At 50.8% G+C, this 15,422-nt stretch overlaps 1 long non-coding RNA gene across 1 annotated transcript; it reads left to right on the top strand.

The window, feature by feature from the left end:
• Nucleotides 1-926: 926 nt before the first annotated feature.
• Nucleotides 927-15,071, top strand: LOC102258461. The gene is made up of 2 exons (XR_001362848.1): nt 927-1,139; nt 14,763-15,071. It is a non-coding gene; the product is annotated as an uncharacterized LOC102258461 (long non-coding RNA).
• Nucleotides 15,072-15,422: the final 351 nt, after the last annotated feature.

Here is a 15,422-nt window from a genome sequence, read left to right as displayed (position 1 = left end):
CCACATTTGATATGATTAAAAAAATTCCACCTCGGTGGAATTAACACGAATCATATTTAATTCCACACAAGCACCTACTCCTAGCAGCAAACGCCGCTCCGTGCAGGGTTTTATTGTAACATTGTGCCCAGTGTCAGCAGTAAGCATTCTGGGTGGAGCCGTAGGAGAATGAAGAAATTGTGTGAGCAAGGGACCACTATACCTAACGTGACACAGGCACCTCCGTGAAGCAAAAGCATGACATACTTTTTCTTTCCAAGCGAGGCAGCCCTGCAGATCACAAGCCCGCTTGCCTTTCACTTTCTGATACACATCCTGCCGGGAGAAGACGGGTGCTCAGCCCCACCACTGCCCAGGCCAACGCCATTCGGAAAAATACAGCGCACGTGGCGGGCAGTACCTCTGTGGGTTTCTCCTGGGCGATGGCACGCCACCCTCATGGGAAGCCTGAGACATCACCCTCCATGTCAGGGTGGTTGCAGGCTGTTTCTGTGGTTAGTTTTGTAATGAACTACCTGGAAATTGTAGGCTTAGGTATATTCCTCCTAATCTGATACATTTTCTGGACTCTGAGCTCCTTCAGAAATGGGCCACACACGTTCAGTGGGGGACACTTCCATGGAGGGAAGAGAAAGGCAGGACAGTCAGTCACTGAGAACAGGCGAGGGCGAGAGGCTCAAGACTGAGCCAGCCACGTGGAGCTTGGGCCTGGAAAAGAATGTCACTGTCACATGTGTGAAGGTGACTGATACCCCGGGGGTAAGAGAAGGGTTGAGCGTGGTATAGAGTAACCAGAGTAATGGGGCGAAACCGAGGGAGGACGTCCTGGAATCTAATATCAGAAACACCCTTCCAAACAGGGTGTGTCCATCAGAGTGTGAAACGGGCTTATCAGCAAAACAAGCTGGCAGGCCAGTCTCAGTGACATTGCAAGGAAGGGGACAACGAAAAGCTACTGAGCAGGAAGAGCTAGCAAACGGGGTGTGTTGGTGGAGCGCAGGGCCAGGCCCAGCTGCTGGCCGAGGGACAGTGGTGGCTTTGTACAGGGCCCCCTCCAGGCAGCCAACGCCCCCAGACCCACCCCCGGGCTGGCAGCTGCTGGGTGCGTGGGGGGCCCCTCCACACCTCTGTTCCTGAAGGTAAGACAGGGCTTCCCCACCCTGGTGGTCAGTGTGCCTGCGAGAGCCTGGGACACTGTGCAGCGGTGCCAGGGGCCACAGCTGCGAACTGCATACACTGTCATAATGGGGGTACATTTTATTGCAAGCTTTTGATTTTCTACAGATTCCCAAATAATTGTCATTAATATAGAAACATTTTCCATGAAAACTGCAGTTTATTAGAAGTGCCCAGAAGTGCCCCGGCGGCCTCCCCGCGTCGCCGTCACCCTCGGACCCGCTCTTCCCTGCAGGCAGAGAGGGCCACCTCACAGCAGGCTCTCCGCGCCGTGTGCACAGTCCCCAGAGCGTTCTCCCCGGCGTCGTGCACTGGCCTGTCGCTGTGCTGGGTAGGCAAAGGGATATTTCTACAACAAGGCCAGAGCGACTTCCCAACGTGGAAGCATCGGGCTCCATGAAAACTTGTCTGTCTCTGACCAAAGACCCTTTTCCCCTTTTGTTTCCACAACTGCCTGTCAGACCCAGGGAGTGAGTACCTGAATGAAGATGGAGCTGGGCTTCCTCCAGGTTATCTCTGGATGTGGTCGGCTCTGTGTGATTTCCCTCCCTCTGGTCCTTCCTTTCTTCCCAAACTTCTCTCCCTTCTCCTCTTTTCCCCTTGTTTGTTTGTCTGGTCCTCATAGCCTCTTTTCTTGGCATTTAAAAAAATAATCTATACATTTCTTTTTTTTAAAAAAAAGAAAGGTATTTTTATATACTTTTTCTAAAATAGGTAGGCATGACTTCAATAGTGAAACCACCTCTTCATATATTAGTCACTCTATTAGTTAAGTAAACGAGGCCATGAGTTTGACATGCTTGCTCTACAGGAAGAAAAGAAGGCTCAGATAAGCAGCAAATAGCAGAAACCCAACTTCAATTTTCCCATGTGGCCGTCTGCTCTCCAAAGTGGGGCGGTGGGCCAGGCAGGAGAAGACCCTGATTAGGGAGAAACAGTCCCCGGCGCCCCTGGGAGAAACCTTTAAGCTGCCCACCCTCCCGCACCTCCGAAGCTTGGCCGAACCGAGGCCTGGAATCCCGCTGTGAGAGTTTCATGAGCACACACATGGACACAGCCAGACAAGAGGCCGCTGTTGCCTGGAAACAAGTTCGTGCTGCAGGGAGAGGAACAAGGAGGCGCCTTTGAAACCACACATGACCTGGGACTTTATCTGCTGGGGTGGTCACGTCTAGGGGAGGACAGCTCCCTCCCGTTCCACCAGCTTCCTGGTCCTGGAGCCCGCGGGCCGGACAGTGGCCACCTGTGGAAGGCACAGGAGAGGGCTGCGGAGCCTCGTGGAAAACCCAGGCGAGTCTGGGTTTAAGGACCGAGGTTGCTGTTTGCTGATCGCTGGCAAGAAGCAAATACAGGTCACTGGTGCAACTATGATGTCACACTTCTAAATAAATCCTCATGAAAATGACAATGGTTTCCAAGTCACGTCTTGGAAATAAATTGTGGGTAAGGACCGTCTGCTTAAAGCCTGGAAACCCAGTTTCCTCCGGCTTGTGTCTTTAAATGCTTTGATGATGTGGTTTGCTTTTCTCTCCAAGAAAGAAAGAAAAAAGTAAATAAAGACCGACAAGTGAGCGAGACCCACAGCCACGCTGTTGGAAGAGCCCGGTCACCAGGGGCATGAGGGCCGGCGAGGAAGGACAGAGATCCGGGGGACCTGAGCACTGCTCCAAAGGCAGCAGCCCAACGCTGAGAGGAAGCGAAGGCACGTTCCCTCCGCGGGAAAGGTCCCCACGGATGCGGAGGATGATTTCTGCTTTGTCACCAAATTGAGCTGCTGGTGCCTGCTGCCGAGGGCGGACCGTGCCGCTGTCTCCTGAAGGACCAGGCCCCTCTGCAGCAGCAGAGAACAGCGGAGAGAGAGCTCTGTGAGCAACGTCCCCCAACAACACAGTGGGAACAGCGTCAACAGCAAAGGCAGCCACGGGGGGGAGGGACACGAGGCAGCAGGAGGCCTCGGGGGCTTCTTGTCTGTGCTGGGGCCCAGGCCGGTGGGAGGAGGTGCAGAGCGTTTCGGATGCCCCTTTGGTGTGCGGCCCTGGAAGGTTTCCCGTTTTATTTTGCAGGCTAGCGTTGCCATTCTGGATTGGTCCCATCACCAGTGCTTCCCTGCTCTGCTGTAACTCTATTTTCTTCATTTGTCCTTTGCAAAACCAATGCATGAGGCAGATTTGCTGCCCAGCTGCCCCTGGGACCTTCCAGTGCTGGCTCAGTGCCTCAGGCTGGTTCAACGGAGCTGGCAGGACGCGGCCTGGGGTCTAGAAGCAGAACCCCTGGCACTGGTGGGAGGGTGAGCCCCTTCGCTGCACCCCTCCTTGGAGACCAGCTTCCCTGGTATTTCCTGGTCTTTATAACTCCTCAAACAAATGCCACAGCACAGGCGGCGGGGGGAGGGGGGAGCTCTTAATAAACAAACCACACACATTTCCAAAGCCCAGGTGCCTTTGAGTTTATAAGAAATCCCAGTTGCCATTTCCCACTAATAAGACAGCGGTGGAGCTGGGGGTAGGTGGCCGTGGCTATTGTCCCCTGGTGTCCCGGGCCTCTGCACTGCTAGCCTCTCCAGCTGCTCTGTGAGGAGTCCTGGGGAGGGGGAGGGTGTCCCCTGGCTGAGCTCTCCTGGGGTGGAACCGTAACCTCTATGAACAGACTTTATGCTACTCTTTTTTTTTTTTTTTTTGAAACAAAATGATTAACAATGAAAGAGTAGGGCTTGGGGAGAAGCCCTTTTTTTAAAGCAAGCTATGGAAAGTAATTGATGAGTAACGCTGCTTTAGACAACATTTTTTTCTGTAGCCCTTTCCACACGGTGCTGCTAGCTTTGCATAACCCCTGCATTCATGGGCTGGGTGGCCCCTGACCCCTGCAATGCGAGTTAAGGTGGAAGGGGGGAAGGAGCCGAGTTCCCGTTTGAATGTACAGTGTTGTCACATCACCCCGAGGGCCATTTCCCTTTCTGTTTGCGAGGCCGGTGCGGTCCCGCGCAGGGGCTTCTGTGGTCGGGGCGCTGTGGGCTGCAGAGGGCTGCCTCCCCGTGGTCGCCTTCACCTTCATTTGTCTTAGGGTTTAATTTCCTTTCCCAACAAACTCAGCAACACAGAGAATGACATTTGGAAAAGAGCGAGTGAGTGAGTGAGTGACTACCACAGTCACCAAACATCACTCCTGTGATGGTTGACAGGTGGTGACTCGCTCGGCCATCTCTCAATAAAATGTAAAACATTAATTCCTGGCTGCTGCACACGCGAACGGAATGACTGGACCAGGCTTCTGTGGAAGACACCTGAGGGCAGGTGTTTAGCTGGGATTTTTTCTTTCACTGCTTCTTTGATGTGACTTCTATCCAGACAGCTGCACCCGTGGTGAAGGCTTGCTGTCACTGGGTTTTCCTTGCTGTTGGCCACGCTAAGTGTTAAGCGAGGGAAAGTCCGCCCTGTCAGAATGTTCTTTCCAAGTGGCCGTGAAGCCGTGGCCTGAAGGTCCGGACCCGCCTCTGTTTCAGGAAACGTCAGGCTTGTTTATCAATACCAGCCCCACCCGCTGACCCCACTGTGGTCACCGCTAGGCCACCCCGGCAGCCTGGGTGTGAGGGGCTCCCACTCCCCTCGTCGCGTCACCCACGGCGCCACTGGCTTCCCCGTCAGCCTTAGGGAAGGAAGTGAGAGGGCATGGAGACCGTATGTGTTCAGTAAAGGAGGGTTAAGTCTGCTCAGATTTCTAGGCTGGGAAGCAACAAAACAAGATGTGCTCACAGAAGTGGTTACCTCTAAACAAAGTATAGACTGGAGATAAATCTGACAAGCTCTGACATCTTCAAATGTCAAATCCACCCGCACATCACAGATGACATTGGACCTGATGACCGAACTCCCTTTAAAATATACTTCATGTAAATACATTTTTGTGAAACCACAAGCTGTTCCTCTCAGTTTTGTTTTCAGCTGGTTTTGATGAAGAGATTGGCATTCTACAGCTAATTAAACAGCTTGCAAGTCAACATCAATGAAAGCTTCTGGACTCAGAAATATACTGCACTCTGCACGGCGCGGGGGTAGCCATGGGCTTCCTCCTTGTGCTCACAGACGGGCCAGAGGGGAATTCGTAGCTCTAATCCGGGCTCACAGCCTAAATCGTGGGTCCAGTGTCTGAGCTTCGTCAGCTCACCACACTGTCAACACAGTGAGTCGGGTTCAGACTAACAAGAAATGCAGTTCATGTTTCTGTGTTCACTTACACCTACTAGTATTGAATATATTGCAAATTTCCTACACCTGCTACATATTTCATTGTGTGACTAGAAAGCTACTTGCTTTTTCTCTGTGCAAAATAGAAAATGAAATGCAAGAGACCCTTGTTTCCAGGTCAAGAAATTAGGAGTTCCTGGGCTTCTCTCACCCTTGTCTGTCTGTCTTATTTTATTTTATTTTATTTTTTACAGCTGTGGCTATTTCTAGATTCTGGAAATTATTACTTGATTTTTCTTTAAGTTTGTCTTTCTAATTTTACAGTTAAACCTGCCCTAACCCTTAAAGCCAGATAGATTGCTCTAAGAAAATTGTTGTCATTCTTTCATACAGGACAGATTGGCTTCATGTAAGAAGCTCTATCTGGTAAATGAGAGGAAAACTCTATTTTACTTACACTGAGGAATGCCTCTAAACATAATGCTATTTGAACATCTTGGTGTTAACAAATGCATTTTGTGAAAAAAGGGAAGCACAAGTTAGCTAGTTGCATGTGAAGTCATTGTGCTAAAAACATTAATTTTTCATGTGGAAGAGTTCACATTTTGATTTATATACCTGCAAAAAAAGTGTATATTTTTTTTCCAATGCTGAGAACATTTCTTTCATGAAAGTTTTGCACGGTGCCTCTCTGCTCTTAAGAAATTCCCGGGTTACAGCTACGATTCGGGGTGAACTTGAATTTGTTCCGTGACCATGGCCTTTTTGATTGTGGTGAAATAGTGCGAATGACAACGGTTCTGAAGAAAGTGCTTCAAGACCGTGTCGTGTTTCACTCTTTCCAGATGACTAAAGTCACCATCATTTCCCAAGTCCTCTGTCGGGGAAAGGGGAGACGTGTGGTCTGAGAGAGTGGCAAGTATTAGTGGAGGTCAGGCTTCTTCTGAACGTGAGAGTTCCATTGTGGGGTGGGCAGGGGTCAGGGCGGGTATGCCGGGGTGAACTGCTCCTGCAGAACCTGTCTTCAGGTGACAACTCAGGTGACTACCAGGGTCCTCTGATGCCCTGTCATCTTTTATTGCAGTGTTCATGCAAGGTTTTCTGGTTTGCTTGCTCTTACACGTCAGGCTTCTGGCTTTAAAGCTTCCGAATAGTCACATACTGTGGAAAGAACTGGAACATAAAGGCATGAGGAGTGAATTCTGAACCCATGCTTCAGGTCTGGAATTAAACAGTCTAACACATCACCTTGAATAGAAGAGGCTGTTGCACTGTTACTCTCATCAGGTCAAGTTTACCAAGAGCAGGGCTACCTCACTGAGAATGTTTTGCACTGAGCACAGATGTAACTAGTCTCCTCCAGAAATTAAAATTCCTCATGCTAAGTTCCCTGTCCATCAATATATATTTGCAGGGCTCTCCCTGAATTTTGCTACTGGTTTCTGGTTCTTTTCACTGCTTCTTTGGTAGTCTGTGTTTTAGGTAGAAATCCCCTTTCAGAAACCAGGACTTCTTCTCTGTGGTGTGTTTCCTTTAGTACTTTAAAATATTTTAAAATATGTGAATAGATTATGAGAATACCTATTGGTGAAAAGAATGTGGGGGGGGGAGAAGAATTAACTAATTTTTAAATTGTTTGAGATCAGGGAAATACTGGGCTCAATCTACTGGTGTTTTTCAAATTGTTCCTCAATTTAGCCAAAGCACTGAGTAGAATTTCTTTCTAACAGACTCGTGAAAAACTGCTTGGCTTTTCTAAGTGTAGACAGCAAGGACTAATGCTCTGAGTGTCGCCTTGAGAATCCAGAAATGTCCGTGGGCTGTTGTGAATAATTCTGTCTCTTTATGGAGAGTTGTTTGGGCTTTTTAGAAACTCATTAATTTGATTGAACGAGCCTGAGTGTTATCAGGAAAAGACGCTTCAGAAAATGGTTTCAGAATGTGTCATTTTCTCCTTGGTTTAATCTGAGATATAGTGTGTGGGCATGCTGGTATTTTAAAAGGCTAAAAGTGTTGTACACATGGCTGTGCCTTCAAATATGAGGTGGGATTGCAAAGAGAAGGGTTTTCTTCATTCTTCTGAAATTCAGTCTGAAATTCTGCTTTTCTCCCGAGGAGTAATTCTTGGATTTTTAGCTAGGATTCTTTCATTCTTTTTTGCATGTTCAGTTTGTTGTTGTAATTAAGCAGAAACAAATTTTTAAAAGCTCTGTAAGCTTTCTATCATTTTGACCTTCATATTTAATGTTTCATAAAATAAAACCCTGTGTTTTCATTTTAACTGGTTTCATTATTTTTTTTGATGAAATGATTTGCGGTATAAGACTGCCATTTGGTTTCAATATTAATATATAAGATGAACTACGTGGGTGTCATTTATTTTCAGTCGTAAATAACTGCTTCACCGGTTATTTTACCTTAGCACAATTCAATGGACTCCTTTAGAATTTTGCTCTGCAGGGTTCAAACAATATTTGATGTGTGTGTGTGTAAAATAAAAATTACACTCATTCAGAGCAAGTTTCATGTTGTCGTGGTGGTCAGAATCGAGGGAATATAATGTAGTTAGTTTCAAAACCCAGTCAGTAGGTTAATCATTCATTATTATTTTTTTTCCAGGAAAGTCTAATTAGGTTGTCTCAGAATTTCAATTTACTAGAATTCTTTTTAAAAAATATTTTAAGTGAGTGTGTCAATTTGCTTAAAAAGGGGTTAATTTGGTAAGAAGGGGTACTTTTTCTGTTTGTATTGTGGCTTGTTCAATTTCTCATAAACTGTATTTGGTAGCTAAAATGTTGAAAGCAGTTTGGGAACAAAATGTCTGCTTAACCCATGACAAAATTGGCCACAATTTGCCGATTGGGCTGATAACAAAAGCCAGCAACACAAAATAGGTAGAAAAACAGTTTGTTCGGTGATGTGAGACCACTGAGGGCTTTTTGCATGTTATTTTTTTTTTTCATTCTGGTGTTTATGTTGTGCTGGAAGTACATGAAGAGGAGCTGTGCTCACCCGTAGATTCTGATTAACCATTTCATTGAGTGGAAGTCTTTTCACAGTTCAGAAAGCAGGCTGCTCACCTGGCATGTGAGACACGTCTGGGTTAAAACCCAGCTTTGCAACTACAGCCCACGTTTCATCCAGGCTCCCCCCGGCACTGTCTTCCCAGCTCATAATTTGATCTTTTACAGCAGCACTGGAATTCCATTCTTCCAGTGCTCAGCATGGAATTATAAGGCTGTGACAACATTTTTGCAAATGTAAAACAGAAATTGTAGTTTGCAGTTTAAAAACAAACAAAACACTTCTCTACCTGGGCACACAGTTGGCAAAAAATTTTAATAACTAAAAGTACACATTGACTCTCCTATGATCCTCACAGACTGGAAACAAATATTAGGTTTTACATGAGACAAGATAGCTTTTCAAAGGACAGAAGGAGCCAGCAGCCTCCCTCCTCTGCTGCTGTGACTTCTGCCCCGAGTGTGTGAGGTGGTCTTGTTGTTTTTGCTTTTTGTTTTTGTTTTTTTTTTTTTTTGGTCCTAAAAATGAGATGCCTCTGAGCAATAATTAGGATGAGGTCTATGTTTTTACTTATTTCATCTTTGTTTTCACAAATAAATACAAATAATTCAAACTGAAACCTGATGGCTTTGGTGATAATAAAATAGCAGCCACGGGGAAATTTTCTTCATTTTAATGTTCTTTCACAACCCACATTCAGTTTCGGTAGGAAAATTATTAACCTTTTAACACGGTGCTTCAGCATGGGCTCCCCGTCAACTCCTGAATATGATTTGCAGGTTTTGGTTCTATTTTGAGATTTTGGTGTGCGATTTTTTTTTTCTTCTTTCTTTTCTTTCTGTCTTTCTTTCTTTTTTAAGACCTTGGCTTTCTTTGATCGCGATGGTAGGACCTGAAATGCCTGCCGGTGTGAGCACACTCTACAGGACTCCTGTTCCCGCCCTCCTCCTGTCCCGGCTGGGAAAGAGGAAATGTCCCCGGCCTCCCTGTTTTCCTCGTTCTCACTCTCAGTGGACAAGCATTCTTTTTAAAATCCAGCTGAGCCGCATTCCGGAGAGGGCCGATGGCTCTGTGTGCTGCACCTGCCTCGGCTCCTGTCTGCCTTGGGTACCTCTGTGTCCTTAAAGCAAAGCCAGTGAGAGCTGGCTGTGCTGCGGGGCTGCAGGGCCCCTGGGCCGTGAGGCAGGGATGTGGTGTCTCCCTGCTCACTGCTGTTGGGTGCATCCTGGAAGGGGCGGATGGGAGAGGACCAGGGTCTTGCAACTCCTGTGTCTTCAACCTGAAGCACAGGGAAGGCAGACGTGGGGCAGGAGAGGCGGGTGTGTGGGATGACCCCCGCTGGCGATTTCCATTTTAGGCATCTTCTGCTCCACGTCTGGCTGGGACAGTCGCACCGGCGGGGGAGGCCCTGGTTGGGACTGGGTCCCACACCCACACCACCCTGTCTGCCAGGGCGGTGCCTCATGACCCTCGGTCCCCTTCCTTGCTCTGTCCCATCATTTGTAAGCCCCGCCCGTTCCCGACACCCCCACAAATCGGGGAATGGAAACTGAGCAGCAGGTCTGCCTGCACCAAGTGTGTGCCCTGGAAGTGCCCCTGTCAGCATGGCAGCTGGGTCTGTGTTTTCTTCTTCCCCTGTCTCCTCCATCTCCTCCTCCTCCTCCTCTTCCTCCTCCTCCTCCTCTTTCTTTTTGCATACTTCCTGTATGAGGTTAGTTTTTTTTTTTTTTTTAAATGATAAACAACCTATTTTTTTACTTTGCTTTGGCCTGGTCATAGGCTGCCTCTACCTGTCCAGTGGTGAGCATTTTGCTGTGCTCCCCACCTGGGCACGATCAGGTGCCAGGTGAGCTGTCCTTGTCCCCCTCAGGGTGGCAGGTCAAGGTGGTGAGCACACCATCTGTTCTCCAGTTCGAGAGGAATGCCAGTCGACCTCAGGGCTCAGGCGTTCTCCTCGGGCAAATTGGCCTGGGGAAGGAAGGCCCAGGGAGTGTGCGCTGGGCCAGTGGGGGGCGTGATGACCAGAGAACTCCTTCTGGCAGTGCAGCACCTGGAAAAGGAGATAGGGATGAATCCAGCTGACACTTCTCCCCAGGTCATCCCGATAATTTGTTGACCATCTGCACTGCTTCTGGGCTGCTTGCTCCACCCCCCCCCCCCCCACCCCACACCCCACTGTGGGGTCTCAGGAGAGAGCCATTGGTGAGGAGCGAGGGCACTAAAGTGAGAACATCAATAGATGGCCAACCTGCGGTCACCCACAGTCATGAGGGACCGAGCCCATGGCCAGTGTACAGGAGTCACGGGAGCCAGGGCCGTTCGCCAAAGTGACCCCGGGCCTGGGTGCACATCACCAGGGGCGCATGAAAACAGGTCCTGGTCCTTGTCCCAGAGTTTCCAAGGCAGAAGTCATGGGAAGGGCCCGGGGATCTGCATTTCTAACAAATGCAGGTATGTGATGCTGCCGGTCCCGGGCCCACGCGGGAACCTCTGAGGGCCGTGCTTCGGGTGGTTGGGTGCCTGAAGCCCCATGGAGCCGCTGCCTGCCTTTCCCTCTGATGCTGAGTCCCCTCATGTGTCCGGGTACAACCTTGGATATAAAACCGGCCTTCAGAGGCCCGTCGCATCTCTCTGTAACTGTACAGCACGGTGACCTGTCCCAGTGCCAACCCGTCCACAGATTTGCTAAAACGTTTTTGTGGTCCAGTTCTTTGAAAGGAGGGTTTTATCTTATGGATAGAGAAAGTGACCATGGAGAGGAGGGGTGCTGGGCCAGGACGTAACCCAGCGAGTGGGCCTGTGTCACCCACCCTTGTACAAACAGAGAGAGAGGCCCTTTGTACCAGAAGGTGGGCGAGCTTCCCAGGTCCTCCCTGGGTCTGGGGTTGCGGTCAACCATGCGCGCCCCTTCCTCCCCGCAGGTGGCCGAGCATCCCCGTCAGGATGCTGGCCAGGAACGTGACAGCTCATTGCCCACCTCCCCTGCGCCTGGGTGAGAGAAACATCCCCAACAGCAGGCCGAGGGCGCAGGGGTGCTGAGTGGGGCGCCTCGGGAGCAGTGCCCGGTGTCCGGATGTGCTCAAGAACTGGCCGGGGACCTGCGTGTGTTCTGGGGCCGGCTCACCATCTGCCCACAGGGCTGTTGAGGGACGCGGAGTCTTTCTGAGCCACGTGTAGGTCTGTAGTGATGCGTGGAGCACTTCACAAAAACTGCTTCTAGGGGAGGTCCCCTCGGAAAGCTTCTGAGTCTGCTCAGCCTCAGGTGGGTTCCCCTGAGAAAGGAGGGGAGAGCCCGTGGGGGCCCCTCGCCTGTGGGCGCCTCCCGCAGCACCGCAGCCTGGTCGTTTCCCGGAGACCCGTGTCACTCCTCCCGAGAATGCGTCTGTGATGACCAGCGGCACGTTCCTGTTGGCCCTCCAGGTTCTCACAGTGTGCGAAGTGAAAACAGTGCACGCCCGGCACAGTGTGTGCCCACCCCGTCCTCCTGGGAAATCATTCAAAGTCTCCAAAAGTGGGCTTCCAATCAATGATTCTCTCTCATCATTGATGTTTCTCTCTCTCTCTCTCTCCCTCTCCCTTCCTCTCTGAAGTCAATAAAAATATATATATTTTTAAAAAGTGGGCTTTCCACACATTCGGAACCCAACGCGAGTCACCGCTGTCAGGATGCGCGCGGCCGGTCGTCTTCCCGGGGCCGAAGACCTGTGCCGGGGTGGCCGGGCTCCTGTGTGGCCTCTCGGCAGAGTGAGGTCCTCCTGCCTGGTGCGTGATGCCTGGGGAGCAGAGGCTCGGGTGGCACTGAGGGGCAGAGCACCCTGCCCAGGAAGCGTCCCTCCGGGGTGGGTGTCCGAGCTGCTGTTTCTCTTCCCTTCCCCTCGTCCTGTGCCCGGAGCGTCCCTCCGACTGTCCTCAGGTCAGAGACACCTGCTTTGGAGCATCCAGAGGGCTCGGGCTACATGGGCGGGACCTCCCTCAGGGTGTTGTGAGGGACCCTGAGGTCATTCCGCAGATCCAAGCGACACCGTGGGGAGACCTACTTGCATACTAAAGAGTGAAGGAACAGCTTAGCCCAGCCAAGCTGGAGTAAGATAAGGGCGTGATATGTGATCAGGAACTCCCCCCGCCCCCACCCACATGACTGCCGACACAGGGAGACGCTACTGGTCTCCACACCCTCCCAGTGTGTGCTGGCAGAGGGGACGCCATATGTGTGACGGGCTCTGAGTTAGAGGAAAACCTTTTAAAGTGTGTGGATGGGTTTCTTTAGTGGTAAACAGGTAGCCAGGCCAACACAGAATCCCGAGGGATTGCCTCACCCACACCAAAGCCCCGGACAAGCTCAAGCGAGCGCAGGCCTTGCTGTGGAAGCAGATATTCGGGATCTGGGAGCGGGTAGGGGTGACTCAGGACTACATCCAGTAGTGTCCGGGCCAGTGTGACCTGAGGAAGGTGCCAGCTTCCTTCCTCTGTGCACCTGCCACGTGAAGGTGGACCAGATGACCCTTAGGGCCCTGCTCCTCTCACTCCGTGCTTAGGTCCACTCCATGTAGCCCGACACTCCATACTGAAGCCTGGGCTGCTGCCCTTGGCTTTTCATCTCACTCACAAGTGGGGGAACTGGAGAGCAGTACCTCTCTATTCCGTGGTGAAGCTGAAGGAACGAGGCTTCCCCTTCCTCCCATGCCGGCCACTGATGCGTTTCTTAGTTCCTGTTTCTCTTTGCCCACCCAGGAAGGCTCTGCATACGAAACCTTGGGCCCACATCTGGATTGCTAAGTGCAAGCACACACCAGGAAGCTGGTTTTCCAACTGATTCACCTGGGCGACGTTCTCCCCGGGGTGTTGGAGTCCACGGGGCATCGCCTCTTGGAAAGCCCAGTATTTCACTGCCACTAGCAAATGAAGCCTTGGAGAAAAGTAATAAAGGCTGCAGGCATTTGTGATGGACTAGCTCCTGTCTACGGGACATCGGGGAAAAGATGCCGGATAAAACAATACAGAGTGTGAGGAAATAAATACAGACGGTCCCCAATGGCCGAGAGTGTCGGGACAAGGACTGCGTGTAAGACAAGCTTTGCTCTCAGCAGCCTGCAGCCCACGGAGAGCCCTTTGGGGAAGGGCGGGCGGGGCCGCCCTGAGCAGCATTCCCGAGGCCTAAGGAAGGGCTTTGCTCCAGGAGTGTTTGGGGGGCACACACCACCCTGTGTGAATGGCTTTCCTTATTCCCCAACGTCTCGGGGCCTTTTACACGGTGCATTATCTCTTGGGGAGAGATGGAGTGCCTCAAGACCATGCACCCCTCTCCCTTTTCACAGGTTTGTGCCATTAACAAAAGTCAGGAAATGGGGGAGGCAGGGAACTGATCTTCCTGGTGAGCTCAGGGCTGCATCTGGCCAGGTTGCAGGTGGAGAGGGCAGCCAGGCCCCCAGGGAGCTCAGAGCAGTCAGGGGCAGAGCTGGTCCCCTCCCCGGCCATCAGGAGTGGCTGCAGAGAGAGCATGTTAAGAGTAGCCGACAGGCTGGAGTTGGCCCCCCTCCCAGGACAGCGCTGTCTCCATCCCCGAAAGGCCTCTGAGGAGCAGACGGAAGCACAAGGCTGGCTGCTCGGTCACAGCGGGGGCTTTGTGTGATGAGGCTGCCTGCATTTCAGTTGCCCCCCTGTCTGTCTCTGGAAGAATCCTTCCACTTGTTTGGGGAAATTAGCTTGTGGCAAAGCGGGGTTTACCAGCTCCATGGTCCTTGGAGCTGCTCTCAGGCTGTGTGGTCCTCGGGGTGTTTGTTTGGTCAGAAGCTTCCCCGCCTCACTGGGGCTGAGGACACAGCTCGTCTGCTAGATGCTTTCATGCATGGATCCCCGGGAGCCATCTCTCCTGGGCTGGGGAAAGGGATGGGAATGGAAAATCAGGGCCATCCTCCTAGCTTACCCTCAGGGGACAGCAACTCCACAGGGACCTCCTTTCACTCTCTTTGGACCTGGGAGGAGGCTCGGGGCATCATCTGGGCAAACAGGTCTCCTGAAAGTCCTGTGTGAGTCTCCACGAGGCCAAGGCCGACAGGGACACAAGGGGAAGAGCCTCCGTTGCCCCAGGATAGACCTTGACCCAGAGTCTGACCTCAACTTGTCAGTAAGCAGGCAGTGGGCTTCTGGGAACTTCTGCCTTTTCAGTCCCTTCTGAATTATTTTTAAACGATGCCCCGCCCTCCATCACCACCCGCAATTTTGGTCGATTGTCACTATTTGAACAGATGCTGATAAATTTGATCCCCCAGCTCACTGTGGCATTTACGATCTCTTTCCCTTTTCGGTTTCCACGTACTGGCGTGGCTATCTCTCAGTGTGGTTGGCAGTGACCTGTGTTTTTTATACATGTTTTTGTTTCAGAATAACTGGGAGATGAAACAGGAAGCTCTATGACACACTTGATCGAAAATGACACAGACCAAAAAAAAAAAAAAAATCAGGACTCAGCCCCCTTCCAGCACCTCTACCTGCCGCCTGCTGCCCACGCCGGGATGAGGTGGCAGGTCTGCCCTGGACCTGACTGACGTGTGGACTTCAAGGGCCTCTGCGTTTGCTGATATGTGTCTGCAGTATTATGTCATGGTCTCGTCTGGCTGGCTTCCTATGTATCTGGCTGTCTCTATGTGTCTTACTCCCTTTTTCTTCATTAAAAGCAACATTTTTTAAAAATGAATTCTTTGCTTCTTAGCTATATTTGCACACTCATTTAAAGGAGACCAAATCATGTTTGAGATTCATTTCTGTAGGACCACACGTCAACCCTGCCGTAACCACACAGAGCATTATGACAGCGTTAGAAGCGTGTTGAACTTGAGTCTCTTATTACTCAGCCTTGTTTGCCCGGCCTTCTCTTCTGCCTCTCTGGAAGGCCTCTCTCCAGTCAGCATTGACGTGTTGGCATTTGAGGAAAACACTGGGAGATGTTTGGAAGTGGGTGCATCTGGTACTGGCCTGTCAGTGGTGACCTCAGAATCATCACCTTGAGCTTTCTCCTGGAGGCCTGCCTTCTCAGCTGCCTCC

Source organism: Myotis brandtii, unplaced genomic scaffold, assembly GCF_000412655.1.
Source record: "Myotis brandtii unplaced genomic scaffold, ASM41265v1 scaffold1085, whole genome shotgun sequence".
Lineage (NCBI taxonomy): Eukaryota > Metazoa > Chordata > Mammalia > Chiroptera > Vespertilionidae > Myotis > Myotis brandtii.
Note: the sequence above shows the minus strand (reverse complement) of the source record. Positions and strands in the feature narration are given on the sequence as shown.